Raw genomic sequence first — 10,693 nt, forward strand, 5'->3', positions numbered from 1 at the left:
AGGTAAGAGATTGAAGTCCAGGACCTCCACTGTAGCATTCTCTGAAATGCTTCCAGTTCCATGCTGTAGTGAGGCGGCTCCCCCACTCCAGTGGAAAAGGGGTTAAAGTCAGCCCTGGGAGAAGGTTGCGGCTGAGAGCTGCTAGGCTGGGCTGATTGGGGAAGTGGCCGCAGCTGGGCCACGCCCCAATCAGGCCACAGCTGGCCTGTATAAAAAGGCTATTAGCCAGAGGCCAAAGAGGAGTCTCTCTCCAGGGTGGGAGAGAGCAGGGTCTGGCTGTCAGCAGAAAGGGTACTGGGAGTGAAGCAGAGCTGGGGAAAGGCCAGAGGATCAGGGGAACTCCAGGCTGGCAAATACTCAGGCTGCAGGGTCTGGTCCAAGGCCCAGAGAGGTACTAGGAGGCAGAGGAAGGCAGCAGTTCCAAACCCCCTTGCCTATGATGAATGGCTTTTACACTGCAGTTTGAGGAACTGTCCCAGATTGAGGTGTCATTAGAGGAGGTTTTGGAACAAATTGATAAATTAAACAGTAATGAGTCACCAAGACCAGATGGTATTCACCCAATAGTTCTGAAGGAACTCAGATGTGAAATTTCAGAACTAACTACTAATTGTGGTTTGTAACCTATCATTTAAATAAGCTTCTGTACCAAAAGACTGAAGGATAGCTAATGTGATGCCAATTTTTAAAAAGGGCTCCAAAGTTGATTCTGGCAATTACAGGCCAGTAAGCCTGACTTCAGTACTGGGCAAACTGGCTGAAACTATTGTAAAGAACAGAATTGTCAGACACATAGATGAACATAATTTATTGGGGAAGAGTAAACATGGTTTTTGTAAAGGGAAATCATGCCTCACCAATCTACTAGAGTTCTTAGTTTTTATGTTCTTATCAGCTGGCTCCAGGACTGAAGAAGACAGAGCTGCTTTTTCATATCCTCAGGCACTGAACCAAGAAGAAGTTGGATGGACATGAAGAGAGGGGCAAACATCTTCTCTGTTCAGTGCATCCCCGAGAACACTGTTGCTATTCAACAAACAAAAATAAATAAAGAACCAGAAATATCCAGGAAACCTGCTTCTCCATTGTACCTGAACAAACTAGGATCGCGCTTTGCATTATAATGATTTAAATTCAGTCTTGATAAATGAATTAGCAGGATACAACCACCATCTTGCAATGTTAAAGATCTGGCCAGTCAGAAAACATTGCTGTAAAGCATAGGCAATGACTTGTGAGTGCTCCAGGGCTGAAGTGCCCATCAAAAAAAAAAAGGACTTGCTCAACAGTAGGTAGCAGGAGCACATATATGGTGCACAATGAAACTGGAAGGGAGAAAGAACCTGCTGACAAAGACAAAAGTCAGCCCCTGTGCTGGGGCTGCTGTAGCATCACTTCTTTTCTGGCACTGGTCTTGGCAAAGAATATCTGTCCTAAATGGTATCAGTTTCTTCTCAGTTTTCTTCAGTAATCCTGTGAGGACAACACAAAAAGAAACAAGATTTCTATGCTTCTTTGGAAATATTAGTAATCTAGTCTCCAGATGCACTGTAACATCAAGGCAAAAAAACCCAGAGATACAGATTGTTAAAGACTGTTGAAAAGCATCAGCGGGTAACAGATCCACATTTGACTTTATCAGCTAATAATGCAGCACCATTAGAATGTGGATTGTCTCCTGCAGAACTATTAATGGTAACGACAAAATGTTTACAGGAGCATTTTTTTTTGCATCACTAAAGAGCAGTCCAACAACGAGGTCTTGCATACAAATGGAAGTGCAACAAAAACATTTTAAGAGAACAAACCATCTAGCTTAATTGCTAAAGGATATAGCAAGTATAAAGAGACTTTAATCCTGAAACAAAAGGGCTACAATTCTAAAGCAAGCTATAACTCCACTTATATTATGTAATAATTGAGAATTGACACATTTCCAGAAGAAATAAAAGCAGCAAAGAGTCCTGTGGCACCTTATAGACTAACAGACATTTTGGAGCATGAGCTTTCATGGGTGAATACCCACTTCGTCGGATGTATGTATATGTACATGCATCCGGCATGCTCCAAAACGTCTGTTAGTCTATAAGGTGCCACAGGACTCTTTGCTGCTTTTACAAATCCAGACTAACATGGCTACCCCTCTGATACAAGAAGAAATAGATTCTTAGAGCAGGAAACTTTTCTGCTGAAAGAGAATCCATAACAGTGTGCTGTGGCATAATCCACCAATGAGTTATGTAGGTCATTCAAACAAGTGTTCCCGTAACACCAGCAGACCCCAGTCAACAACAGGCAGAACTGAACATGAGACCTTTGAAACTTAGTACACGAGTTTCTCCTGTATGAGCTAAAAGCCATATGGCTATTAGCTAAGGCTGTAGAGAAAACTCATTAATCTCTCTCCGAGTGGTTTCTGTGCCACTACATGAGACAGAGCACCACATCCAGGATCTGTGTGAGCTGCATCTGCACATCTCAGTGTAAGTGTGTAAGCCACTATTTTACAGAAAAAGGAGATGATGTGTCTTACCTTGTCAAATGTTTTACCAAAGAAATCACTCCTCTGGAACTTGGGATGCTGCTTCTCGTCATATTGTTGCAGGTAGCTCTGCCTCTTAGCTGGTAGCTAGACTTTTGGTGTCCAGCAGTGCCCTTCCCACACTCTCTTGCTCAACTCCTCAAAGCTTCCACAGACTGAAGAGTTAAAATTAAGAAGCTGAGAAAACTCAACAGATGATTTACAACTGTTTACTTTTTTTTAATCTTAATTTTCCATGAAAAATAAGAGACTAAAATATTTTTGCAGAAAATGTTTTGGTCAAAATTCTCAAGGTTTTGGGTTTTTTTATGACAGAAAAGCAAAAACTGAAAAAATAAAATTGGATAAAAAACTAACAAATTTGGAATATTTTTCCCCTCCCACTTTTTCCCCCTATTACCAGTGGGGCAGGGGAGGAGAAACAAAAAACCTAAAAAACGACAATGTATTTAGTTTTTGAAAAAGGTTTTACTAGCACTCATCATAGATGACCTACATAATTCACTCTTGGCTTCTTTTTATGGGTAATGAAGCCATTCAGAACATATGCTAATTGAACTTTATATCGCACCATACCATGATGTATCTGTTTAGAGAATGATGTAGATATTATGGACCATATGAAGATGCTAACAAGTCAAATCTATGCAGCGCATATACACTGACAAGAGACAATGTAATACATATAAAACACTAAGTTATGACAAAGAAAAAAAAAGAAACGAGTGAATTAAAATCAATAAAATATAGATTTTTTGCTACAGGAAGCATATTAGCCTAGAAATTCAATTTCAGATTTTATATTTCAGTCAAGAAAAAAGAAAGTCATTGCTTTAAATAGGATTCTCTCTCTCGCTAGTAGAGTTCCTCCACCTCCCACTTATTCATTTATGACAGAACCAGTCTTTATAATCACCTTTTCCTTATGGTTTGCTGATACTAGAGGTGAAATTCTTCTCTTGGTTTTTAGAGCTTCATGAGGATGGGGTAAGGAATTGGATGGTAGTGGCCTAGTGGATGGTCCCTGAACAACATGGTTATTCCAGTCTGCAGAGCTTCTTACTGCAGCATCTAAAGGAATTTGCATGCTTTCCCCAAGACCTGCAGGTGGATGTTGGTAGTCACACCGGTGGCCATCAGCATAGCCATGCCTCCTGCACAACCACATAACACTGCCAGATGTGTGCAGACAGGGAGGAGTGAGGGATGAGCATGGGGCTGGGAATCAGGAGACCTTGATCTAATCAGGAGACCCTGAGTTCTAGTCTAATACCACAGACTATGTGCCATTGCGGAAGTTATTTTGCCTTTCTGTCTCAGTTACTGTATCCATAAAACTGGCATAGTAATACTTACTTTCTTAACTCCCAAGAGTGTTTGTAAGGTTAATGGCTGTACAATGCCGTGAATATCTAATACAGTAGTTAACTATCACAAGGCAGGCTTGCACCCAGTTATAGTGTCCTCCATATACTCAGCAGTTAAGACGGGAAGAGGATTCTTTCCTGCAGTTCACAAGCGCAAGACACATCAGAATTATGCTTTGTAGCCAATATTTTTTCTTATTATAAATAGATGAATAGTTTGATATATGGGATAATTCTCCAGGAATCCTCACCTAATACTTATGGTAGTCATCCACTCACAAATCTATATACCTACTTGACAGGCAGTTCACATCTCTAATGGAATCTGAATATTGTTTGATTTTTTTTCATTATTATGTCAATTGGAACCACCTATGTTGCACAATAAATACATTAGTGATTTGAGCATCTGGTTTCTGTCATTTGTTCTACTCTGTAGGCAAGAGCAGTGAAATATGTCACACATAATCACACACAAATTGAAAGGTCAGAAATATATTGATACCAACAGTTGAGAACATGCTTTGAAACACTGACACTGTGGTTGTAACTAGAAGCTGATTTAAAGATTCTGAAGGTAATCTCAAAGAAGCGGTAACTGAGCATTAAACCCACAGAGGGAGTTAGGCACTAACTGCCAAAGTCTGAAGTCCAAAAGTTAGTTCCTCAAACTCCTCCATGCTCAGCTGCCTGCTTAATATTGTAGGCATCTAAATTTCCTAGGCATGTAAGTTTCCAGGGGTAAGGTCCCCTAGATGCCTACATTTTTTCCAGTTGATGGTTCTATACATTTGCCACTACTGATCTATTGTGCCTAAGTCCCAATGTAAGTGTTTCTTGCCTTAAGGCTCTGGTGTTTCATTTGTAGCTGGGGAAAATGTTCATTTTTTTTTCAAACAAAATTTAAGTTTCTGAAATGGAAAATTATTTATCGAACTGCAGAAGTTAGAGATGGGAAAGGCCTCTGTAGGCCATCCAATCCATTTCCACATTGATGTAGGATTGTTCCCCACAGCACATTCTTTAGCATATTATCTTGCCTGGTTTTCAAATGCAGGAACAGTTCTAGGAATTCTGCCGCCCCAAGCACGGGAGGTCCGCAGAAGCCGCGGGACCAGCGGACCCTCCGCAGGTAAGCCACCAAGGGCAACCTGTCTGCCGCCCTTGCAGCGCCAGCAGAGCACCCTACGTGGCTTGCCGCCCCAAGCACATGGTTGGCGTGCTGGGGCCTGGAGCCGCTCCTGTCTAAATGCCCAAGCAATAAAGCTTCCACTGCTTGGCAACATGGTGGATCAGACCATGGGTCTATCTAGTCCAACATTCTGTTTCAGACAGCAGCCTGTATCAACTGCTATAGAGAAAGGTGGAAGAAACTCTAGAATAAGTAAACAGGTAAGTAACTGGAGGTTTCAGGGAATGAATTGCTCGAAGGGAAAAGTAAAGTAAATTTATTGCAATCATTGATAAGGTGCATCTTAATCTCCCCTCCATCCTCTGCACTGGCTCAGGTCTGTTTTCAATGTGATTGGCTGTTCACTATAGAAACTTTGAAAACAGCAATACTGACAGCTCTAGGATCTATAGTGCATATATTTATTTATTTATTTTATTTTTATTCTTCAGTGACTTATTTCCTGTTTGTGCTACTTAGCTTTTTCATGTGCCTGCTATTATTGTACCTACTCATGTTTGAAGTTCTTTCCAATTTAATATCATCTGTGAATGTTTATATTGCTGTTTGATTACATTTTAAATAATTAATATAGATGCTAAATAAGACTAAACTTAATATTGAACCTGTCATAACCAGTACTTGGGAAGTTTCAAGCATCCATTCTTTATTTATTATCTAATTGCTAAAATTTCTGTTACTATTTTTGTCTAATTTAAGAAAATCTGTTGCAGTATAACATTGCACAGATGCTATCTAAATACTTACATTTAAGATACAGAGACATTGCTGCTTTGCTTCCGGATACTTTAATAAAAAAAAACAAAAACTGCTTCTGGTTACTTAATTAAACTAGTAATTACTCTTGAACATGTGGGTTGGTTGTTTTCTGCTTGAAATAATTACCCAATGAAGCCTTCACCAGGGCTATCAGCAGGAAGCAAACAATCGGTGTATTGGTAAGAGTTTATAAAGCACTTGTATGTTTTGCCAGATGGAGGAACAGATGGGTGTATACACACAAAAACTGATTACATAATCTCAGGTCTCAACCAGAAGCCACAGCTGAAATGTACAAGAATCAGTTGCAATCACTCCACAGCTGCCTGCTTCAAGGAGATTTTTAGATCACTGAGACAAACAAATTCTTAAAGCACATACTTTGATTTTTACCTAAGCTTTCCTCTCCAAATTGTCAGCAAAAGGGGCTTATTCTTGCAAAGGAGGTTTATAACTACCATCAACATTCATTGAGTTATATTTGTAACTCTGTGAATTAATGGGAAACTAGTTCCCCAAATCAGAGTTCTGTCAGACTCAAACATGGGCTTAGCTATTGTTTTTTTCTTTCAATATTTGTTCTTTTTTGATCCATTGCTTTTTTGATATCTGTTCTGTGTTTACATAATTGCTGTCTTTTAACCTATGTAAGGCTGGTTCCATTCTTGTATGACTTTTTTCCATAGTTTAGCATTGTTGTAAATATCCAAACATCTAATCCTGTCTATGGTACTTCTGAAATATTAATGGTTTTATACCCTGTTGTAGTGCATATTTTCCAATTAGAATGTTGCAGTTTCTGAATCCTGTCATATGTGTCAATTTTTACCCACATAAGTGCAATATTATGTCTCCTTCCCCGATATAGCCTAAATTCACCTGGTTTGAGGATCCCACTAGGCCTTTGGCATGACAAAGGCACCCAGGCACCTAGATTGAGGCAGTGTATTAATGTTCAAAGGCAGAAATGAAGGTGGCTAGAGGAAATTTAGTTTATGTCTCCATGTATTCTGAGATGTTCCTTGCCATAAGGCAGTCAAAGTGTTGCCTGGAATTTAACATCATCATTAAGAAAGCACCAATCTCTGGCTGAATGCTGCAACAGATGGAAAAATTAATATGCAGACTGTTAGTATTGGGCTGGGTGTACCAAATATAATTGTCAAAAATGAAAATGTATCTACATGAATCAGAGCCTTCCATATGAAAGAAAAAAGAAGACAAGAAGAAAAGAACAGTGGCTTAAAATTGAGACAATTTCCCTGAAGCCTAAACAAGTGAAACTGTGACAAGGGATAAAGTTGTCAAAAACTCTTAAGGTTCATTTTTCAAAATTTAGGCTAGTAAGAGACATATTTAAAAAGACATACAGAAAATCCCATAGTGAAAATCCCACTAATCACCGATGTGCCTAAATCACAGTGGGAGGTATCTTGGACCCCAGAAAACCATTGAGAGAGACCAGGAATAGTCCCTTAGTAACCTATGGGTATTCAGCTCATGCTCCCCGCTGTAATTAATTTGAACAAAAGTGTTGTCAAGCTTAAAAAGAACAATAGTATTGTCGGTATAAGGCCTAAAACTTCCAGAAGCTTCACAAAGCAAGCCTTGTAAAATTAGCTTTAAGAAGCAAGCTTTGCAAAAGGAAACAGACTTGTGGTCAAAACGCTCTGTTACCAGTTATCACATTATGCTAACTCCTATAAAGTGAGATAAATTGTACACCCCTCTACCCCCCGACCCCGGGACACAACTTGTCTAGCCCACATTGACCATATTTAGAACATTTGGCTATTAGACAAGCCACAGTCAAGACAATAGGCTATATGGACATAAGTTATCTCCTTGTGCACAACTTATAAAACTAAAACAACAATTGGCTACAAAAAAAATAAGTAAGCATAAATTATACAGCCAAAGCAACAACTCTAATCACATTAAAGATTTGGTCTAACCTAATTGGTTGACCTGCTTCAAAACATGACGGGCAAATAAGAATAAATGTGTAAAGGCTTAGGTGTGTGTGTGTGTCTTGGTCTAGGATGTTGTTCTCTTTGACCGTCTAACCCACACCCCCTGAACCAAGGAAACCTGTATCACACAGACTATCTGTACCTGGCCAGTGCAAAGAGCGGTTGACTAAAGGGTAAGGTATTCTCGACAGGGTAAGGTTTTAAAATAAAATAGTCTGGTTGCATGCAAAATAAGGTAACATAGTAAAAAAGTCTGGGTTGCTCAAGCTGTTTTAATGTCAAATTGTATGAACACTATAGTATTAAAAATGGTAGTGTAGGAATAATTTAATCTGAGATTATATCAATGCTGCAATATTAAAAATAGTAGTAAGTAAGTACCTGATGTATAGTATTACTTGTACTTGTGCTTGTCTTCCTGATTCAATGCTGCTCTTTAACTTTTCTTTTCCTATTCTGTCTGTGTTGCATTTATAGCCATAAATCATTAAAACCTTTTCTTGAGGAATAATCAGTAGTTTTAATTTCTTTATTCAGACACCACTTAACCTCATTACATCTTTGTTGGGTGGTGGAAAGCAGCAATCACCCAGGGCACCTTTGGGGCCCTAAGGTGTGCCTCCTCCTTCTATTAATCTCCACACCCATGTTTAGCAAATGTTTCAGCCTTCCATTCTATTTTGATATTTACACTTTCCAACTTTTCCTGGGCTGAGATAGCCATACTGAAAACTCCATTTCTGCTCAGTTTTTTTTTCTGATCCTCCTCTAAAACTTTTTAAGCTCATTCTTCACTAAGTCGGCATAGTCTATTAATTTTGTTCTGGCTGTTTTGTCTATCCTTTTCAAAGAGAGAATTCTAAGACTGATTAGCACAGCCCTCAGGGTGATACATACCAGAATTGTTGCAGAAGCCAATTATTTGCTATATATGTACAGTAGGTAAGAATGTAGAAATATTTTGGGCACTAGTTTTCAACCCCAGCAGTAATGAATTAATCACAGAAAATGCCTATTAGTTAATCTGTAGTATAGGCAAACTAATGTTTGTTCATGAAAATGGGCCATTGTGAGCACATATCAGATTAAGTGGCCACCTAAAAACCACTTTGGGCATTCAGTTACTGGATTTATGTACACAGATATTAAAGTTTGCTCACAATAAGGGGTTCATGTGATGTGTGTGATTCTCCCGTTGTAAGAAGCATTGAGAATTTTGCCTTTAAAGTTCAGAGGAATAACATGAGGTTCTAAAATCATTTAGACCTCTCTAGTTTGAATTTCTATTTACATGTCATTTATGTAAAGGAGGTTTGACATAGTAGGCTTGTACCTTGTGTGAACAACTGTGGGTATATCAGGGAATGAAAAGACACAATGTTAAATTGGTTAGTTTAAAGTAAAGAAGAAGGTTGTGATTCTCGGGAAATAGAGCCTCATCAACATGTACTTCTGTTGTTTTGGCCAAACGTATAAAATATATATTTTAGCTATAGCTTAAAAAATGGTGGGGCTATAAAAAGCAAAGAAGTTCTGCTGAAAAGGTGGAGTGCATATTGAACAAAAGTAGGATTTGGAAATCTTTGCTTATAGGATACTGGACTGAATTTAGGCCTGCATGATTCTGCTGAATGAAATAAACCGTTCTATAATTGTTCTAACTTTGTGGAAAATTGCCCAGTTAGCTAGTTTACTGACAGAACAAAATTAACACTAATTCTTTTAAAAATGTCTGACCATATTGAAATAAACACACGGTTTAATGTTTCTTTTTTGTTAAAGGTGTTGATTTTTTGTAAAGGAATTAATATTGGTTTGGGGTGTTAGCTGGACTCCAATGATAAACATGTTTACCTTCAACAATTTTTTTGAATACATATATAAAAATCTTAGAAGATAACTGCATGAAGTGTGCCATATAATTCCTTTAACCCTGGATAAAGTAGTGGTTAAGGAGACAGAAAAATTGCAGAACACTGGCAAGAATCCAAAAATAAAATGCATTTCAAAATATAACATTATAAAGAAGTAAATATCCTAACATTCAAGGGGAAAAAGAGAAAATAGGATAATTCCCCAGAAACTTCGCAATTATACATATATAGAAAGAGACAATTGTACCTTTCCAAATTATGGATAGCTTAATATTTTGAGTTTGTGCATTTTTCCCATCAGAAAGCAAGAAACTCAGAAATGTTTTAGTTCATCCTTTCAGTGGAAATTTTATACACAAGTTGTATTTTAGCAACAGATTTGAAGGAAGAGCCATGTTTTTGACAAGTAGTATATAAAAGTATTTAACAATAACTTATGGGGAAAACTGTGTATTAAAACATTTTATCTTGTAGAATTAGAACATTCTCTGATGTTTGTATAAAAAAACTTTTTACACCAGTATAGACTGATATACTATCAGGTCACATACTAAGAAACGTTAAAAGGAATACAAATTCAAATTATGATAGATGTATTCTCCTAAATTATGTCTGTACTATGAAAAATGCTGTCTGAGCAGTTTGTATGAAATAACCAACTTGGAATTAGAGTTAGAAATAGACAGAAACTATACACAGACTATATTGCATTTCCTTTCACTCCTTTTGCCCCCAGAAGAATAGGAAGACCTTGTCCTCAAACCTGTCTGATTGGCTGCTGTTGAATGCTAGCAATCACGTCTGGGATCTGACAGAATGAAAGTGATATATTAACTCAATAGTATGTTTTAAAACCCTGAGAGTGAATCTGAAATCCTTCTCTTTTAGTGGATCTGTGTAAAAACCAAATTTGATTAAGAAATTTATCCATTCCTCACATAAAACTGTCAAAAGTTTACTAGCTGAGTTGAGATTTTTATACATCC

Source organism: Gopherus evgoodei, chromosome 5 (genome assembly GCF_007399415.2).
Source record: "Gopherus evgoodei ecotype Sinaloan lineage chromosome 5, rGopEvg1_v1.p, whole genome shotgun sequence".
NCBI lineage: Eukaryota > Metazoa > Chordata > Testudines > Testudinidae > Gopherus > Gopherus evgoodei.